Source organism: Bos grunniens, chromosome 11 (assembly GCF_055505025.1).
Source record: "Bos grunniens cultivar Pamir isolate PY7600 chromosome 11, Bosgru_T2T1.0, whole genome shotgun sequence".
NCBI classification, from domain to species: domain Eukaryota; kingdom Metazoa; phylum Chordata; class Mammalia; order Artiodactyla; family Bovidae; genus Bos; species Bos grunniens.
Genome location: NC_141175.1, coordinates 43,676,384 through 43,697,075, shown reverse-complemented (window position 1 = coordinate 43,697,075; position 20,692 = coordinate 43,676,384).

The window sequence follows — 20,692 nt, the reverse complement described above, 5'->3', positions numbered from 1 at the left end:
TTTGCAATCCTTAGAACACCCAGTTGTCAGTTTGAAATAGAGAAATTGAATCAGGCAGCCTCTGAAGCCTGCGTTTACATCTGGACTAGCTACATGGAATATTCAGTGTAGGATGGGCAACTCTGACCACAGTTGTTTGTATTGTGGATGGTGGACTCGCATGAGATTGGAATAGTCCCTTCATTTCCCATGTGCTCCCTACGGCAGGAATCAACAGGCGGCAGTGCTTCATGAGAAGCGTGAAGCTCAAGGGAGTATTGGTGTCACCTGCCTGGATTCTGTGTACAGTGCATAAGATGTCTAGGAAGCCCAAGGAGAACTTTCTGTGGCTGGTTTTGTAATACAGGTGTGTGGAGGGTCTTCTCACTTAGCAGCCTGAAGGTATAAGTCTCGGCCCACCACTCAGGAGAGCTGGAAGTGAGAATGCTTTCTATCCTGGGAAAACACCCTTTTTGATTTTGAGCAGCGCTTTAAACTGGCACTAGCCAAAGATGATAGTTGCGAAGTTTTGGCATCAGAGCTGAGGGTGAAATCAGAGGATCCGAGAACATTGTCTCTTGGGGCCTTCAGGAGACTCTCCCATTTGGCTTGGAGTGCCCCAGTGTTCTTTTAGAATATTGGTTCTTATCTAAGAGCCCCTTGAAACTGTAGGCAGAAGGTTGTGCATGTGTGAATATGTGTATTTTCCTTAGTGGTTTTTCATAGGTTGTTTTCTTTGAATCCTTGAAGCTCCCAAAGGAGAAGACCAAAGGAGAATAGTGTTTCTTTTACTTTTTAAAAATTTTTGGCAGTGCTGCATGGCTTTCGGGATCTCAGTTCCCCACAGTGGAAGTGCAGAGTCCTGACCACTGGACCATCAGGGAAGTCCCGGAGAACAACGTCTCTTAGGTGAACTTTGTCTTAACAGCATCTTATTTCTCTTGAGGAAATTTATTCATAGCAAGAAATAGTAATGATAATAGCAACAATGATATTAATAATGGTTAACACTTATAGCATTCATTACATTCCAGGCACTGTGCTGAGCACCCTATACATATGTTAGTTCATTTAATAAGATGTTTATAATTGTCAGAAACAAAACAGGGTATTGGGCAATAATGACTAATCACAGGTATGTTGAATATAGGTCAAAGAACTGATGCTTTTGAACTGTGGTGTTGGAGGAAGACTCTTGAGAGTCTCTTGGACTGCAGGGAGATCCAATCATTCCATCCTAAAGGAGATCAATCCTGGGTGTTCATTGGAAGACTGATGTTGAAGCTGAAACTCCAGTACTTTGGCCACCTGATGTGAAGAGCTGACTCATTGGAAAAGACCCTGATGCTGGGAAAGATTGAGGGCAGGAGGAGAAGGGAACGACAGAGGATGAGATGGTTGGATGGCATCACCGACTCAATGGACGTGTGTTTGGGTGGACTCCGGGAGTTGGTGATGGACAGGGAGGCCTGGCATGCTGCAGTTCATGGGGTCGCAAAGAGTCAGACACAACTGAGCGACTGAACTGAACTGAACTGAATATAGGTATTCAAGGGCTTTCCTGCTCTGGTCTTGAATGCCAGTCCTTTTCAATATTTATTGAAGTCAATATATTAGTTTTCTTTGCTGGATAACAAATTACCATAAACTTAGTGGCTTTAAAAAGATGTCCACTTATTTCAGTTTCCATGGGCTAGAAGTCCAAGGAAAGCTTATTTAGATGATAAAGACATCCTAGGCTGTAATGTAGATGTCTATTCTGAGGCTTGACTGGGGAAAGATGTACTTACATATTCCCTCTGATAGTTGGCATGAGTTGTCTTCCCCTTTTCTTGTTGGCGGTTGGTTGGAGGTACTGTTCAGCTACTGCAGGCTGCCTACTATATGACCCTCTCATAATAAGACAGTTTACTTCTTTAAAGCCAGCAAGGGAGCCTCTGTCTCTGCTGTCTGCTAAGATAAAGTCTGATATGTAACAGCATGGCCATGGGAAAAACAGCCTGTGACATATGATGTATCAAAAAAGTGACAGCCTATCACTTGTGACATAGTCTGTGGGTCAGAAGCAAGTCATAGGTTCCATCGAAACGCAAGGAGAGAGGACTATACAGTAGGGTCTCTTTTATGTGTGTTGGCCCCAGCCAACACTGTGTGATGGTTCAGTTTAAGCTAGTTGTTTGAAATATATAAATATCGGGGCTAGGGACATCATTTTCTACTTTAGCTTTTTCTTCCAGTCTACAGGGAGCACTGCTGCTTCCCAGATGTGCTTTGCACTCCAGGCCGCTGAGCCTTTGCTCTCAGCTGTGCTCCCAGCCTGCCGTGCCCTCCCATATCCTCTCCATCTGTTACTGCCATTGGCGGACTAAAAGGCTCAGCTCAAATACTGTGGCTTTCCTGAAACCTTCCCTGATCCTCCCACTCTGTGGGTGGTGTGGGAACCTGTGGTGGTACCTTTCCTATAGCAAGCACTTAATTCTGGACTGTATCATCGTTACTTGTATAAATATCTGTATACTTAAAAAATGGAATCACTTCTTACATATTACATATTTAAAAATTTTTTTTGCCAGAGCCCATTATTTTCTGGGCTTCCCCAGTGGCTCAGCTGGTAAGAACCCTACTGCTAAAGCAGGAGATGCAAGAGACATGGGTTTGATCCCTGGGTTGGGCAGATCCACTGGAGAAGGAAATGGCAACCCACTCCAGTATTCTTGCCTGGAAAATCCCATGGACAGAGGAACCTGGTGGGCTATATAGTCCACGGGGTTGCAAAGAGTTGGACACGACTGAGCGACAGCACACACACTTTATTTTCACATGCTGCTGCTGCTGCTACTAAGTCGCTTCAGTCGTGTCCGACTCTGTGTGACCCCATAGACAGCAGCCCACCAGGCTCCCTCGTCCCTGGGATTCTCCAGGCAAGAACACTGGAGTGGGTTGCCATTTCCTTCTCCAATGCATGAAAGTGAAAAAATAAAGTGGAGTTGCTCAGTTGTGTCCAACTCCTAGTGACCCCATGGACTGCAGCCCACCAGGCCCCTCTGTCCATGGGATTTTCCAGGCCAGAGTACTGGAGTGGGGTGCCATTGCCTTCTCCGATTTTCACATGGGAAGTACTAAATAAATGTTTGTTGACTAAATTTCCCGTAAAGAACTAACCCAACTTTTAAAGTTCTCCCTTACTTATTTTTGACTGTGCTGCGTCTTTGTTGCTGTCTGTGGGCTTTTCCCTGGTTGTGGTGAGCCGGGGCTACTCTCCAGTTGCGGTGCGTGGGCTTCTCATTGGCAGTGGCTTCTCTTGCTGCGGAGCACCAGCTCTAGGCACGCAGGGTTCAGTAGTTATAGTACGTGGGCTCAGTAGCTGTGGTTGGGGGCTCCAGAGCATAGGCTCAGTAGTTGTGGTGCATAGGCTTAGTAGCTCTGTGGCCTGTCTTCTTGGATCAGGGATTGAACCCATGTCTCCTGCCTTGGCAGGCAGATTCTTAACCACTGGACCATCAGGGAAGTCCCTTAAGTTCTTCGTTGTTTAAGGATTGAAAAGAAGCAACAATCCATCCTTGGTATTGGTTTGGGTTTCTTCCCTTAAAATGGGGACAGGACACTTGCTTTAAATCCTTTCCTTTATTCTGTACCCCAAATGAGCTACAGCAAGTTCCCCTGTAGGATCCACTCAGGGCCTAGTTAGCCCAGCTTGAAAAGATTCCCAAAGGCAAAAGCTACTGAACAAACCATTTTTAGCAGTGTTCTGCTTCTTAGCGAGGTATTGTGCCCCACTTGCTCTGCATTTTCTTCCTGCCATTTTGATGCCTAAAGCAGATATTCCTGCTGGCCAGTCACTCCAGGTTGGTGCCACCCAGAAAGCATCTAGACTATGTTGCAGTCTGCCTCCCAGCCACTGAAAGGGGTTTCTGGTGGGGCCTGTCATCCCAGGAGCAGTTGAGGTGCTGTTGTTCAGAGATGAAGCATCATAATTTATTCTCCCTAATTACTGGCTCAGTGTTAGAATTTTTGCCCCCCCCTCCATTTCTTTTCTTTCTCAGTGTATAGTGATAAGAGCTCTCTCATACACCAATTTAAATAACTACTGTCTATTTTGGGGGGTACTGTTAGCACAACATTAATAAAATATGATCCAAATGGTGTTTTCAGATGCAAACTTGCATTTCTGTCTCCTTACCCTGAGGCTGATTACCACCTGGAGTAAGATGAAAGAAAAGATTTAAAAACAGAGGGAAGGGAAATTCAGGTAAAGCGGCAAGAAATATTCCTGACATTGGACTCTGTAAAGGCAAAAGGTCTAGCATTGATTTCTTATGTTTAATATGAAAGAGAAGAATGAAAAAGCTGTCCTAAAGCTCAACAGTCAAAAAACTAACATCATGGCATCTGGTCTCATCACTTCACGGCAAATAGATGGGGAAAAAGTGGAAGTAGTGACAAATTTTATTTTCTTGGGCTCCAAAATCTGTGGACGGTGACTGCAGCCACAAAATTGAAAGACACTTGCTCCTTGGAAGAAAAGCTATGACAAACCTTGACAGCATATTAAAAAGCAGAGGCATCACTTTGCCAATAAAGGTCCATCTAGCCAAAGCTATGGTTTTTCCAGTAGTCATATATAGATATGAGAGTTGGACCATAAAGAAAGCTGAGTGCCAAAGAATTGATTCTTTCAAATTGTGTTCTGGAGTGAAGACTCTCAAGAGTCCCTTCACTGCAAGAAGATGAAACCCATCAATCCTAAAGGAAATCAACCCTGAATATTCATTGAAGGACTGATGCTGAAGGTCCAATACCTTGGCTACCTGTTATGAAGAGCCTACTCATTGGAAAAGACCATGATGCTGAGAAAGATTGAGGGCTGGAGGAGAAGGGAGCAACAGAAGATAAGATGGTTGGATGGCATCACTAAATCAATGGACATGAGTTTGAGCAATCTCCAAGAGATAGTGAAGGACAGGGAAGCCTGGTGGGTTTCAGTTCATGAGGTCCCAGAGTCAGACATGGCTGAGTGACTGAACAACTACAACGAGAGTCAAGTGAGCCAGATATTGCAGAGCTGGAAAAGGAGAAATTCCATCTTAGCAGAATGAAAGTGAAAGTGTTACTCGTGTCTGACTCTTTGTGTCCCCATGGACCGTAGCCTATCAGGTTCCTCTCTCCATGGAATTCTCCAGGCAATAATATTGGAGTGGGTTGCCATTTCCTTCTCCTGGGGATCTTCCTGACCCAGGGATCTGAACGCAGCTCTCACATTGCAGGAAGACTCTATACCCACCGAGCCACCAGGGAATACTGATAATATAAATAAGGTGGATGTAGTAAGAGTCATCGTCTCTTGTGGGAAGGGTTGCTGACTGTCGTTGTAGTTGCTTTGTCTCCCTGCCTCCCCCAGTGCACCTATGCAGTTCCTTTCTGAATCTTGCATAAATATAAGAAACATAACATCTTAACTATCATGTCTATGAGGCAGTATCAGCCAGACTTAGAATTTGCAATTTGTTTAGTAACCAGTGCTTTAATGAGGTGGCTTTGTGGACATGGATCATGTTCCTAGAGAACCCAGGACAGAACTGGTCCCAATACGAGCATGGCCATTTGGCCACGCAAGAGGGTGGAGCCTGGTGATAGTGATGGCTGCTTTGTCATTTAGGAAGCTTCCAGAGCAACTGAGAATGCAGCCAGGTTTCAAAGTGGATCTGAGGTAAATAATTTGTTCTGTATTAAAAGAATGACAATGGAAAACCAAAGCAACACATAGCCTGAGAAACTGAGGACTGTTCAGTGCCAGGGAACACATAGGGATGGAGGTTCCCTCTAGACATCCTGCTTGTATTTCCCTGAGACACAGAATTTTTTAAAGCTACTGGGGTTGTGGGCTTTCCTCATGGCACAGTGGTAAAGAACCCGTCTGCCAATGCAGGAGACACAGATTCAATCCCTGATCTGGTAAGATCCCTGGAGAAGGAAATGGCAGCACACTCCAGTATTTTTGCCCAGGAAATCCCATGGACGTAGGAGCCTGGTGGGCTACAGTCCATGGAGTCACAAAAGAGCTGGACACAACTTAGTGACTAAATGACAACAACAACAACAACAACAACTGGGGTTGTATTCAGAGAAAACAGTAACCAAGATCTAGGTAGTTTTAGAGGGGAGATATCCCCAACTTTGTGTAAGGAATTACTATGAATTTTAATGGTTAATTATTTAAACATTTTCCTAAAGTCTGTGTTTGTGTTTATTTCCATCAGCAGTGGCTGTGAATATGAAGTTAAGGGGGATGGAGGTCTCAGGATTTGAATCAGTTCAGTTCAGTTCAGTCGCTCAGTTGTGTCCGACTCTTTGCGACCCCATGAATTGCAGCATGCCAGGCCTCCCTGTCCATCACCAACTCCCGGAGTTCACCCAGGCTCACGTCCATCGAGTCAGTGATGCCATCCAGCCATCTCATCCTCTGTCGTCCCCTTCTCCTCCTGCCCCCAATCCCTCCCAGCATCAGAGTCTTTTCCAATGAGTCAACTCTTCACATGAGGTGGCCAAAGTACTGGAGTTTCAGCTTTAGCATCATTCCTTCCAAAGAAATCCCAGGGCTGATCTCCTTCAGAATGGACTGGTTGGATCTCCTTGCAGTCCAAGGGACTCTCAAGAGTCTTCTCCAACACCACAGTTCAAAAGCATCAATTCTTCGGCACTCAGCCTTCTTCACAGTCCAACTCTCACATCCATACATGACCACAGGAAAAACCATAGCCTTGACTAGATGGACCTTTGTTGGCAAAGTAATGTCTCTGCTTTTGAATATGCTATCTAGGTTGGTCATAACTTTCCTTCCAAGGAGTAAGCGTCTTTTAATTTAATGGCTGCAATCACCATCTGCAGTGATTTTGGAGCCCCCCAAAATAAAGTCTGACACTGTTTCCACTGTTTCCCCATAGACAGAGACAAAGTGCTGCTTTCTAATGCTTTTATCTGTGGACATGACCACGCTCCAGTTAAACCTCCAAACATCTGTAAAACAGGTGGCACATACCAGGGCTGGGGTAGAACTTTTTTCCCAGGAGGCCCTCTACTCACTTCATCTGTCCCTGGATAAAAGTTCACCCCATCTCCACCTTTGAAGTGTCAGCTATAGTAACTCATAGATGACAGCAAGGATGTCCCGATACTCCCAAGTTACGGCTCACAGTGGAGATACTAATAGTTTAGGAGAGTAAATGCAGTAATAGCTATTAGCCCTTGTGTGTTAGTTGCTCAGTTGTGTCTGGCTCTTTGTGACACCATGAACTGTAAGCCTGCCAGGCTCCTCTGTCCATGGAATTCTCCAGGCAAGAATACCGGAGTGGGTAGCCATTCTCTTCTCCAGTGGATCTTTCTAACTCAGGGATTGAACCTGGATCTCCCACATTGCAGATGGATTCTTTACCACCTGAGCCACTAGGAAAGTCCTTTGTTATTTTTATTGCTGTTAACTATTTTTTCTTTTTTTTTTAATTTTATTTTATTTTTAAACTTTACAAAATTGTATTAGTTTTGCCAAATATCAAAATGGATCCGCCACAGGTATACATGTGTTCCCCATCCTGAACCCTCCTCCCTCCTCCCTCCCCATACCATCCCTCTGGGTTGTCCCAGTGCACTAGCCCCAAGCATCCAGTATCGTGCATTGAACCTAGACTGGCAAATCGTTTCATACATGATATTTTATATGTTTCAATGCCATTCTCCCAAATCTTCCCACCCTCTCCTTCTCCCACAGAGTCCATAAGACTGTTCTATACATCAGTGTCTCTTTTGCTGTCTCGTACACAGGGTTATTGTTACCATCTTTCTAAATTCCATATATATGCGTTAGTATACTGTATTGATGTTTTTCCTTCTGGCATACTTCACTCTCTATAATAGGCTCCAGTTTCATCCACCTCATTAGAACTGATTCAAATGTATTCTTTTTAATGGCTGAGTAATACTCCATTGTGTATATGTACCACAGATTTCTTATCCATTCATCTGCTGATGGACATCTAGGTTCCTTCCATGTCCTGGCTATTATAAACAGTGCTGCGATGAACATTGGGGTACACGTGTCTCTTTCCCTTCTGGTTTCCTCAGTGTGTATGCCCAGCAGTGGGATTGCTGGATCATAAGGCAGTTCTATTTCCAGTTTTTTAAGGAATCTCCACACTGTTCTCCATAGTGGCTGTACTAGTTTGCATTCCCACCAACAGTGTAAGAGGGTTCCCTTTTCTCCACACCCTCTCCAGCATTTATTACTTGTAGACTTTTGGATCGCAGCCATTCTGACTGGTGTGAAATGGTACCTCATAGTGGTTTTGATTTGCATTTCTCTGATAATGAGTGATGTTGAGCATCTTTTCATGTGTTTGTTAGCCATCTGTATGTCTTCTTTGGTGAAATGTCTATTTAGTTCTTTGGCCCATTTTTTGATTGGGTCATTTATTTTTCTGGAGTTGAGCTGTAGGAGTTGCTTGTATATTTTTGAGATTAGTTGTTTGTCAGTTGCTTCATTTGCTATTATTTTCTCCCACTCTGAAGGCTGTCTTTTCACCTTGCTAATAGTTTCCTTTGATGTGTAGAAGCTTTTAGGTTTAATTAGGTCCCATTTGTTTATTTTTGTTTTTATTTCCAATATTCTGGGAGGTGGGTCATAGAGGATCCTGCTGTGATAACTATTTTTTCAAATCATTTTTGTTGATGGACCAACTCCCTTCATGGGTCTGACATTAACCTGTATCTTTCACACCTTCTCATTTGCTTCCTATACTGTGAGGCTACAATAATAAGTCATGAGATATTTTTTCTGTTTGATTAATTTTTTAAAAAATAAGAATAACTTTTTCCCACTATATTGGGATATTGAAATAGCTTAGCCCAAAACTTTGAGGCTGAATATGTATTTATGCCATATTAGAAGACAGTTTGGAGAAGGCAATGGCACCCACTCCAGTACTCTTGTCTGGAAAATCCCATGGATGGAAGAGCCTGGTGGCTGCAGTCCATGGGGTCGCTGAGGGTCGGACATGACTGAGCGACTTCACTTTCACTTTTCACTTTCGTGCATTGGAGAAGGAAATGGCAACCCACTCCAGTGTTCTTGCCTGGAGAATCCCAGGGACGGGGAAACCTGGTGGGCTGCCATCTATGGGGTCGCACAGAGTTGGACATCACTGAAGCGACTTAGCAGCAGCAGCAGCAGCAGCAGAAGAAGACAGTTGCTATTCTAGAAATAAATCAGTCTGGTAGTGCTAGGGCAGTGGTGATTTTGCCCCCCAGGAGACATTTGGCAATGTGTGGAGGCATTTTTGAACGTCATAACTTGGGGAGGTTCCTTTTGGCGTGTAGCAGATAGGGACCATAGATTCTGCTAAACATTCTACGTGCAAGACAGTCTGTGTGTGTGTGTGTGTGTGTGTGTGTGTGCGCTAAGTCACTTCAGTCGTGTCCAACTCGGCAACCCCTTTGGACTGTAGCCTTCCAGGCTTCTCTGTCCATGGGATTCTCCAGGGAAGAATACTAGAGTGGGTTGCCATTTCCTCCTCCAGGGGATCTTTCCCATCCAGAGATTGAACCCACATTTCTTATGTCTCCTGCACTGGCAGGCAGGTTCTTTACCACTAGGACCACTGTATTAGTGATTTAATAAAAGGGCTGCTGTAACAATTGCTGACAAAACAGATTACCATTAATTCCATGGCTGGCTTTATTATCACAACATAGATTTAACTTATAGTTCTATAGGTCAGAGGTCTTTCATATGGCTCCCAGGGTTAAAATCAAGGTGTCATCAGGATTTCTGGATGATCTTGGTGAGAATTCACTCTTTTGCTTTTTTTAACTTCTAGATGTTGTCTGCATTTCTTGGCTCTGGCCCCCTCCCCTGTATTCAAAGCCAACAGTGGCAGGTCAAGTCCCTTTCAAGTTTCAAATCTCTCCTGCCTCTTCCATCATCACATCTCTTTGGACCAACTGTTTTGCCTCCATCTTTCACTTTTAAGGGCTCCTATGATTACACTGGGGCTTTCCTGGTGGACCTATGCAGGTAATCTCCTCATTTTAAGTTCCACTGATTAGCAACCTTAATTTTATCTGTAAATTTAATTTCCCTTTGCCATATAATGTAACAATTCACAGATTCCAGGGATTAGGACATGAACATCTTTCAGTTGAGTTCAGTTCGGTCTCTCAGTCGTGTCCGACTCTTTGTGGACCCCATAAATTGCAGCACGCCAGGTGGTGGGCTGCTGTCTGCGGGGTCGCACAGAGTCGGACACGACTGAAGTGACTTAGCAGCAGCAGCAGCAGGTCTCCCTGTCCATCGCCAACTCCTGGAGTTCACTCAAACTCATGTCCATCGAGTCGGTGATGCCATCCAGCCTTCTCATCCTCTGTTGTCCCCTTCTTCTCCTGCCCCCAATCCCTCCCAGCATCAGAGTCTTTTCTAATCAGAGTCAACTCTTCACATCAGGTGGCCAAAATACTGGAGTTTCAGCTTTAGCATCAGTCCTTCCAAAGAACACCCAGGACTGATCTCCTTTAGAATGGACTAGTTGGATCTCCTTGCAGTCCAAGGGACTCTCAAGAGTCTTCTCCAACACCACAGTTCAAAAGCATCAATTCTTCGGCACTCAGCTTTCTTCACAGTCCAACTCTCACATCCATACATGACCACTGGGAAAACCATAGCCTTGACTAGATGGACCTTTGTTGGCAAAGTAATGTCTCTGCTTTTGAATATGCTATCTAGGTTGGTCATAACTTTCCTTCCAAGGAGTAAGTGACTTTTAATTTCATGGCTGCAATCACCATCTGCAGTGATTTTGGAGGCCACAAAAATAAAGTCTGCCACTGTTTCCACTGTTTCCCCATCTATTTGCCATGAAGTGATGGGACTGGATGCCATGATCTTCGTTTTCTGAATGTTGAGCTTTAAGCCAACTTTTTCACTCTCCTCTTTCACTTTCACCAAGAGGCTTTTTAGTTCCTCTTCACTTTCTGCCATAAGGGTGGTGTCATCTGCATATCTGAGGTTATTGATATTTCTCCCAGCAATCTTGATTCCAGCTTGTGCTTCTTCCAGCCTAGTGTTCCTCATGATGTACTCTGCATATAAATAAGCAGTGTAACAATATACAGCCTTGACATACTCCTTTTCCTATTTGGAGCCAGTCTGTTGTTCCATGTCCAGTTCTAACTGTTGCTTCCTGACCTGCATATAGGTTTCTCAAGAGGCAGCTCATGTGGTCTGGTATTCCCATCTCTTTCAGAATTTTCCACAGTTTATTGTGATCCACACAGTCAAAGGCTTTGGCATAGTCAATAAAGCAGAAATAAATGTTTTTCTGGAACTCTCTTGCTTTTTCCATGATCCAGCGGGTGTTGGCAATTTGATCTCTGGTTCCTCTGCCTTTTCTAAAACCAGCTTGAACATCTTTAAAAGACCATTATTCTGCTTGTTACAGCTCCTACAACAAAAAATTATCTAACCCCACACATGAATAGTGCTGAAGTTGAGAAAGTCTATCCTAGAGAAAGCTTCCTACTCCTGGAAGATGGTGCTTCATTCACTATGGGTAAAAGTAAAAGATAAGCTACCTTTAAATGGACTCACCTGAAGAGTTCACATCACAGTACATTTAGCAATTTGCACAATGTGCTTTAAAAGGCACTGCTGGGTAAGGTTGCTAGTCCACCGCTGGCCAAGATATGATGATAACTTGGTCCACATGGTGAGGAAGTGAAAATCTTCCTATTAAATAAATGAAGCTGCAGCTTCTGGTAACAAACATATGAAACAGAATATTCATCTTTTCTTCAATGGGAATAACACATGACAAAAGTGAAGCTTTCTTCACATTGTTTGTTTATAGAAAATTCATCTCCACTGAGGCCTTATGTTAAATCTGCTCTCTGATGTTAGCATTTCCAGGATGCACAGGGCCACTGGAGTATGTTCTTATGATCTTACCATTTATTTACCTTGATACGAAACTCCAATTACTGTCAGAGATGCTTCTTGTTAAATATGGTAAGATCTCCAGCCTCTGAGTGTGTGAATATGTATTTGATTCTCTGGGGCCAGGCTCAGACAAGTTATCGAATCAGAGTTCTGGGGGCCTGGGTGCAAATTAATTAAAAATCTAAAGATAACAGTGGAGAAAATTTGGGCTTTAGAGAAAAGGCTGAACTTTAGGGAGGAGGATTAAATGGCAAGAGATTGTGAAGCTGGTTTTCTTACACTGAAGCTTTCTCTCCTGGCTGCGTGTGGTGTGTGTATGTGTGTATATACACACATTCATGCATATGTGCTTTCTCCTTCACCATGAGCATTACTGTGTTTTTGTGTTGCTTTCTAGGAGCTTTCAACACCTATAGCAACTCTTTCAGGTTATGTGAAATCAGGAATCTGAATCTAACACATAACTTCCAATGGCACTGGGGGAGACTACAGTCCAGATAAAATGTTAGAATTCTCCTGATTATTCTAACTGTCATATTTAGTTACCAGCTTTCTTTGGATAATCCAACTCGGTTTTATTCAAGGGCTATTCTAAAAATACAATCAAAGGACACCTACTGGCTACAAGCGACTTTGCTCATGTCTAATAGGGCTGTGAAGAATGGTTTGAATTTAGTACAGATGGGGGAAAATACGTGCTGTCATCAAGAGCCTATCACACTTTTAACTTATAAAATATCTCGACTGGAGTCTGGCCAGAGTGAGTCTGAGGTGGGCGCTTTAGTGAGGATGAATGTATTGGGTCAGATAAAGGAAGGACCGAAGCAGACCTTAACTAGACTGTAAATTGAACAGAATGGGGTACTGTTATTTTTAGCTTGGTGAATAGAAAAATGTTACTCTGCTCATCTCTTATTCCATTTTCTGAGTTGCGTTTAGTCTCTGTTTTAGGGTTTTATATATATATATATATATATATATATATATATATATATATATTTCTGGGACCCACAGAGGCCTACTTCGGGGGAGCACTGAAGTTCTGTGGTTTTGAATGTGAAACACAAACGTTGCAGCATTGTTGTTGCTGGGATGGGGAATTTTCCAGGGAAACATTTCATCCTTCACTGAAATCTGCTCTGTGCTTAGGCCTTGGAGAATGATCATCTCCTTGGTATAAAGCACATGCCTGCAGCAGCTCAGTTATACTTTATGACCCGGAGTGTATCAACAATTTGATTTGGAAAGCCAGCTTAGTTCCTCCTTTGCCTTCCATCTTATCATCTATGGAAGTTGTTTCGCTATTCTCCTCTGATATGAAGAAGATGGAAGCAATGCAGTTTTAGTTGTGAGAGGTAAAATATTTTCAGGCTTCTCTGAAGAAACTACCTTTTGTATGATAGTAATTAGCACAAAGGGATTGTTTATATGTCAAAACCCTAAAGACATTCCAAGACCCAAATGCAGATTGGGAGGACGGACTTCCCAAGATAGGGGAAACAAGGCATGGCGTTATGTGGTGGCTCCAGACGCTGAGTGCCATTGCAGACCCCTACGGGACTTGCTGAAACCCAGATCCCGGGGCCCCACTCTCCGAGTTTCTGATCTAGTCTTTCTGGGGCAAGGCCCTAAAATTTGCATTTCTAACACATTGCCAGGGGCTGCTGCTGCTGGTGTCACAGGCCACACTTTGAGAACCAGAGCCTGGGGGCGCACGCAGTGACCTGGAACCTGGTGTCCACCCTTCCCAAGTGCTGGGTCTCAGTCCTAGGACCAAGTCCCAAATCATAATTTGCATTCTAAGAGATCCTTGGGTCATTTGTTTGCACATGAAATTCAAGAAGCACTGATGGAGTTTTACTGCCCCTTATTTTCCTCATCTGTAAAATGGGAATAAAACTTATTTCCCAGGCTGTTGTGAAGTGAAATGTATATCTTGGGCTTAGCTGTAGTGCCTGGCACGCAGTGTGCCCTCAGCAAATGTTACCAGGTATAAGTATTAAGCCCACTTGGAATAAAACAAGTAATTTCTTTCCTAAAAGGTCAAAATCATATGTTTCTACTTACGATTTTTTGATTCGGTGTATTTCTCCTTTCCTTGGAAGTACAAACAAATGGCAGTAGTGGGTTTGAGGACAAATGGGTTTCCTGTTTTAATTCATTCCCATCATGTATGCCTTGACTAAAGTATCTTCAGTTATTTTAATGGAGTGTGGGGGAAAGCCTGACAGTAAAATTAGTATTAAATGAAAAGAGGTGTATATTGAGCACTTTGTAAAGAGCTGTAGTAGAAACACTTAAAGTCAGTCAGACTTCAGTAGGCTGTGGATACTGAAGAAAGTTGGAAATTGGCCTAAGACTTTGCCCCTTTCCTTCTCCTATCTTTCTTTATTCCATTCTTTCCAGTTCAATTCTGTGATTATTTTTAGAATTATGTGAAATTATTTTGCCTCAGTATGACTGAGGACAGGTTGGTGTGCCTTTAGAAGGCTTCTTTGCAATGAAGCATTTCGATATTTCGTGATTCCTGAGGACCTGGCCCAGCTGTCAGGTGGGCCTCTGGATCCCACTCCTCCCACCCTATTTGCTCCTGCTGCTGCTGCTGCTGCTAAGTCGCTTCAGTTGTGTCCGACTCTGTGCGACCCCATAGATGGCAGCCCACCAGGCTCCCCCATCCTTGAGATTCTCCAGGCAAGAACACTGGATTGGGTTGCCATTTCCTTCTCCAATGCATGAAAGTGAAAAGTGAAAGTGAAGTCGCTCAGTCGTGTCTGACTCTTAGCGACCCCATGGACTGCAGCCCACCAGGCTCCCCCGTCCTTGGGATTTTCCAGGCCAGAGTACTGGAGTGGGGTGTCATTGCCTTCTCCGCATTTGCTCCTAGGATCTGGCTGATAAGTAGAAGAAGCCCTAGGCAGTTTGGAGTTGTAAGTGTCACCCCTGGATCTATAATCTGAGGGCCTGGTATCTGACCTGGGACCAGCATTATGTGCCTCGGACAGATTCCTCATCTATATTAAATCCCAGTTTCCTCATCTTTATAACTAGAAATCCTTACATTTTTCCTGTCTGTATCCCTATATTGTCATGAGGGGCCATTTAAGATGCCTTGAATAACAGCAGCACTGTTTATCAGTGTCACATGGGCAGATCCCTGGAATGCAAGAGTAGAGCTGGCTTCAGAGAACACTGGAGGGCCCTGGTGTCAGAAATCTGCTCCCCACACTCAGATTGGTGAGGTTTTATTAAAATTGGTCATAAAGCCGTTGGCCAATAAAGGCCAAGCATATACACACGTGAGAAAGTCCTGCACTTTGTTTCTAATCTATGCATCTGAGGGGCTGGCAACCTCCTTTCAGTGTCCAGCAGGTGAAACACTGCTGGGAGAAGCCCGAGGCAATGACAGCTGCCATCGACTTTGTAGTGAGTGGAAGCTGTTTGCTTCACTGGATGAACAAATGACTTTGTCCTCATCTCCACTATGAGGGAACTTCTCTTACATGCCAAGCACTGGTTGCCTCCTGAGTACCCAGGTTTCCCCAGAGGGAGGGGAGATTGTGAAGGTCTAAACAAGACTGCATGACTTGCATTTAGCCAGTCTATGACTTGGATCTCAGGGAAGACCATTCCTTTCTGTCCAGTCTCTCCTATAGCCTTGACTCCTAAGGATCTTATCAGGAAGCTCTTAGATACTTGTTTAGCTATATAGGTAAACAAACAACAAAAAAACCATTCAACTGCAAATCCTGCTAGTAAGCTTTCCCTCTTAGGGAGAAATTCAAGTTGTTGACTGTAAAGAGTGTGGTCTTAGGCTTGACTCCTGGTAAGTTCCCATCTTTGAACTGTTTTCTCTTGGCCTAGTCTGCCTTTTTTGGATAGGAATTCAGACTTTTTTCCTTTCTTGCATCCTGTTAAGTCACTGATTTAATTTCTCAGTATTCAATTTTTGCATCGTGACCTTAATGTCTATTCCTACCTTCTGTGCTGCAGATACTAGGAAACAACAACAACAAAAAAAAACTGCTTGAGAAAAGTTCCCCAGAGCTTGGTTTCTGGGTCCTATATTGGTTCTGCCCATGTGCAAGGCTAGCTTTCAGAGTTGAGTGAAACAGAGTGAGAGGCAGGGCATGGGCATCCACTTTGCTGCGGCACATAAAGCTGGAGACTGCTGTGTTCCATGCACCAGAGTGTGATGGTGGCCCTTTTCACTGTGGCAGAGCCCTGGAGTTCACTCCATCGGGTTCTGCATAGGTGTTTTAAGCCTCGTAATGCCTGGCAATGAATCATTCTAGGTTGAAACCAGCTAGAGTGGTTTCTGTTGGCTGCAGCTGAATCCTAACTGATAGTGACTGGGCACCTGCCATTCTCCCTGATGTAACTCTGCAGCTTTCACACATTGTCTTTGGCCAGCCTAACCGTCTGCCCACCAGAGTGCCTGCACCTGTTATCCCAATCTGACAGGGGTCTTTTCCTCTCCTCATTCCTAGGCATGTTCCTTGGCATGAACTCTGCTGCGACCACAGCCAGTCAAGGTCTGTTCTCTGGCTTAAGCAACCAAAAAAAAAAAAAAAAAATTGCTTAAACATTGCATGTAGAAGGATGAGTTATGAGTTTATGGGCCCTTGTTGTCATGGTTAGCAGTCTGGACTTTGAATTTACATAGCTTGATGGACTAATATGCTGATTTGTCAAATGTATTGTCTTACTGGAAACTGATCAGAAATTCTCCACACCTTCTGTCCTATTGGGTGTCCTGACTTTTCCAGACATCTGGAATTTTTCACTTATTCATCTGCCATATTTAAGAGATGTACTTTAAAAAAAAGTGAATCAGAAAGGGCACTTTTCATTTCAAAATTTTCCGTTTGTGCAATTTTCCAGGTGTTATCAAATAGCTTTCTTCAGAGAATCATTTCAGGAGAATTGAACATATGTGCTGAAGATAAGAAACCTTTGTGAAAAAAATACAGACATTTTAGAAATGAGGCATATCAAGGGACATCCAGAGTCAACTGAAGTCCCTGACTTAAACTTTAGAGTTGTGGATTTTTCATGTGGGTTCCTTGATATTGTCCCATTGGTCTTCCCTTAACATATCTCAGAGGAAGCAGCTGAACTTATTCTTCATTCAATAAAATGGTCAGAAGTCAGGCAGTGCTTGAAGTTACTGAGAAGTCCTGATATCTTCAATGGGGAAATGTATCTGAGAGGCCAAATGGTTTTTATTCTTCTGATGTGTAATATACATGTGAACAATCACATACAGCCTTCTCCTCTGCATCGCTAAATCTGTATGCATGCTAGAAAGTGTTCTCAAAGGGATTCATGTGTCTTTTCCAAGACTGAGTGGTGGAAGAGAGTGCCTAGTGATGTGTCTTGGGTAGACAAGGTGTCTTATATGTGACCAGCACACACACACACACACACATACACACACACACACTCACACACTCACTCTTAAGAATTGTTCCTTTCAAAGCACAATTATTCTCTGCCTTTGAGCACAATCCATTCCAGGAAACTCTATCATAAAGCAGTCACATTTTCCCATAAGAACAATATCATAATGGGGCATTGCATTCCTGACCAAGGACCTGCCATTAAATAAACCATAGATGTGACAAAAATATGTCATAAAAGCAAAGATGCAACAGCTATAAACCTCTGTAATAATTCTAAAGAATAAAATTATGTTCTGTCATATAAATGGGCTCAAATATACTGTACGCATTGATTATATAAGAAATCTCAATGAACTATAAAGTCCATATAATAACATAAAAAGTACAAATCTAGTGCATCATAAATTTGACCTAAAACTAATATTCTAACTATAATAAACATTAAACATTTAATTAAGAATCATTTTTCTTGCCTTTTGGAAGTTAGGATGACATTTTAGTATATGATTTGAATGGCCCAGTTTTCTCAAAAAGAGCTAACCTTATGCCTTCTATTATTTCATTGAAACTTTCCATTAATAAGTAGAGGCATTTCAGGAAGCATCCAATGACCTTGACACAACAGCCCACAGGAACACTATTGCCACTAAACATAACATTTCAAACCACTAATTAGGGGAATAGATATTATAAGGGATGGTATAGACTTGTTCTGTGGCATGCTGAATGGGTGGATGGTTATATTAGAGAGGTAAGGACTGAGAGCTGTGTCCATATATCTAGTTCTGAGCCTTGCTGTAAACTCTGTTGGTGTGTATCCTCAGTGGTGTCCGACTCTTTGTGACCCCATTGACTGTAGTCCCCCAGGCTCCTCTGTCCATGTGTCTCCATTTAATAACATATTCCATGTTTGTCCGATGCTCTAGTGCTTAGTGACTTAGAAAGAACATCTCTACTTCCGTAACTATATGGCACTCTTTTGCTTCCATTTAGAAGACCAAGTTCAAGAGACTTCAAGGTTCTGCTGCTGTTTTCTTAACAGAGAAACATTTTAAAAATCAGTAAAAATAACTTTTTAGCTTCTTTTAAATATAGCCTTTGAGTATATGGTATAGGAATACTATACATTTTCATTCATTTCTTCCAGTGTCTGGAGAAGTGCCTAGCACATGATTGGTGTTCCATAAATATTTGTGCAAAAGAAAGAAAGGAGAGAGAAGTGGAGGTGAGGAGAAAGCAGAAAGGGAAGTGAATTGCTCATATAAGAGCTTTAACCACCTCAGGGTTCCTAGGACAAACCTTAGAGCTGCTTATAGAGAAGATGTCTTGAGGAGTTCAGGAAAATTTCCACCCAGCAAAAGAATAACTGGCCAGTTCAAATTCCAGAAGTTGAAGACACAGGAAATCAGATGAGTGAAGTCTAGAGCAGGGCACTTTAAGAATCAGTATGATTCAGGGGATCAGGCAAGATACTTGTCACCTACCTCCTCTTTTCTTACTCATTCTCCGCAGGTCCTCTCATCCACCCCACTTCATCTCATACATTTCAACTTCGGCATGTAACTCAATAGCTTCTAAACCTGTCTTTGCAGCTCAGTCTCTTATCTCAGATTCTGGTACTTATATCTAAATATCTACTGGACTTGCCTGTTTGACTGTCCTCAATGCAGCTCAAATTCACCTTAAAGTTAAATGAATTATTGTTTCTCACCCCAAATTTTAGTATCTTTATATTTTTAGTTTCTATTTCTACCTTCTTCATTCATTGGACTTTCTTAAGCAAAAGAGAGGGAAGAGTACATTTGAACAAATTTGAATTCTTTCCATTGCTACGTCCTGTCTTGTTTTCAGGTGAAACGAATTCAACACCCAAAGTCTTGGCTAGCAGGTCCCGTTGTGTTGGTCTGTGGGCTGGAAGCAATTTCTTAAGAGCTATGCATATTGAAAATCATACATTTTTAGAAAAAGCCATTTACAGTGTGTATCCTCAATGCTTTCAACACATTTCGAGAGTAGGCTTTCTGGTGTCAGAATGGATTAGCTCTGGGGAGGGTGGCTGCAGGAGGGTTCAGGAAGAACCTAGGTCTGTGAAGTTTCCCAGGATACAGAACTTTCAGTACTGAACCAGGATAATTCCAGGTAAACTGGGGTAGCTGGTTACCTTGCAAAGGGATATATGTTCTCAATACTGTGTAGTAACAGGAAGCAAATCAACGAAAGTGATGAGTAGAAAATCTGTTGGTTAACATCAGATCTTTTTGGCCATATCAACACATAAAAGTGACAATATTATCTTCATATTAACTTGCTTAGACTCGGAGAAGCAGTGGATCTTTAATGCAGTAGTTTTCATTGATACAGGTTTGTGAAATATTTATTGCTGAATCCATGAGCTGCTGCTGCTGCTAAGTCGCTTCAGTCGTGTCTGACTCTGTGTGACCCCATAGACAGCAGCCCACCAGGCTCCCCCGTCCCTGGGATTCTCCAGGCAAGAACACTGGAGTGGGTTGCCATTTCCTTCTCCAATGCATGAAAATGAAAAGTGAAAGTAAAGTCACTCAGTCGTGTCTGACTCTTCGAGACCCCATGGTCTGCAGCCTACCAGGCTCCTCCGTCCATGGGATTTTCCAGGCAAGAGTACTGGAGTGGGGTGCCATTGCCTTCTCTGATCCATGAGCTAGTATTCAGATATTTAATATAGACAAGTATTATAAATCTATGAACAATTGTTTGCGTTTATATGATGATCTGGTGTCATCCATTAAAACCCATATATAGAGAGTAACGTTTATTCAGCCAATGTGTAGGCATTGGTTTGACCAAATGTGGGAAGGCAAAGGGATATCTGAAATACTAATATTCCAAAGACGTATTCAAGCAAATATTCCATTTACTACAGTGGGCATCTTTAATTACTTAGAAATGGTTGGGTTTTATGGTCAATTGGCTATAGCTTTGTTGCTGGTAATAAGCCATAAATTTTAAAACATCACCTTTTTAAGACTATCCAGGACAATATATTAAGGTGAAGAGAATATGTAAGAATTTATACAGCATGCCAATTTTGTTGTAATTGTTATTAATAAATTAGTAAGGAGGGAGTAACAAAAATGAATTTCTGGAATTCATTAAATTGAGGGTAATTTTTTGTGCATGAGCCAGTTATTTCCAAGAGTACACAGAGCAGGCAGTGCCAAGATATCATAAAAATGGGGGAAAATGTCTAGTGGGACATCATAGCATTGGACATTGTTTAGGTATTATAATTCTAGTTAAAGAGAAAATTAAAATGAATTTGACTCATTTCCCAGAAAGCACACTTTGTATTTTA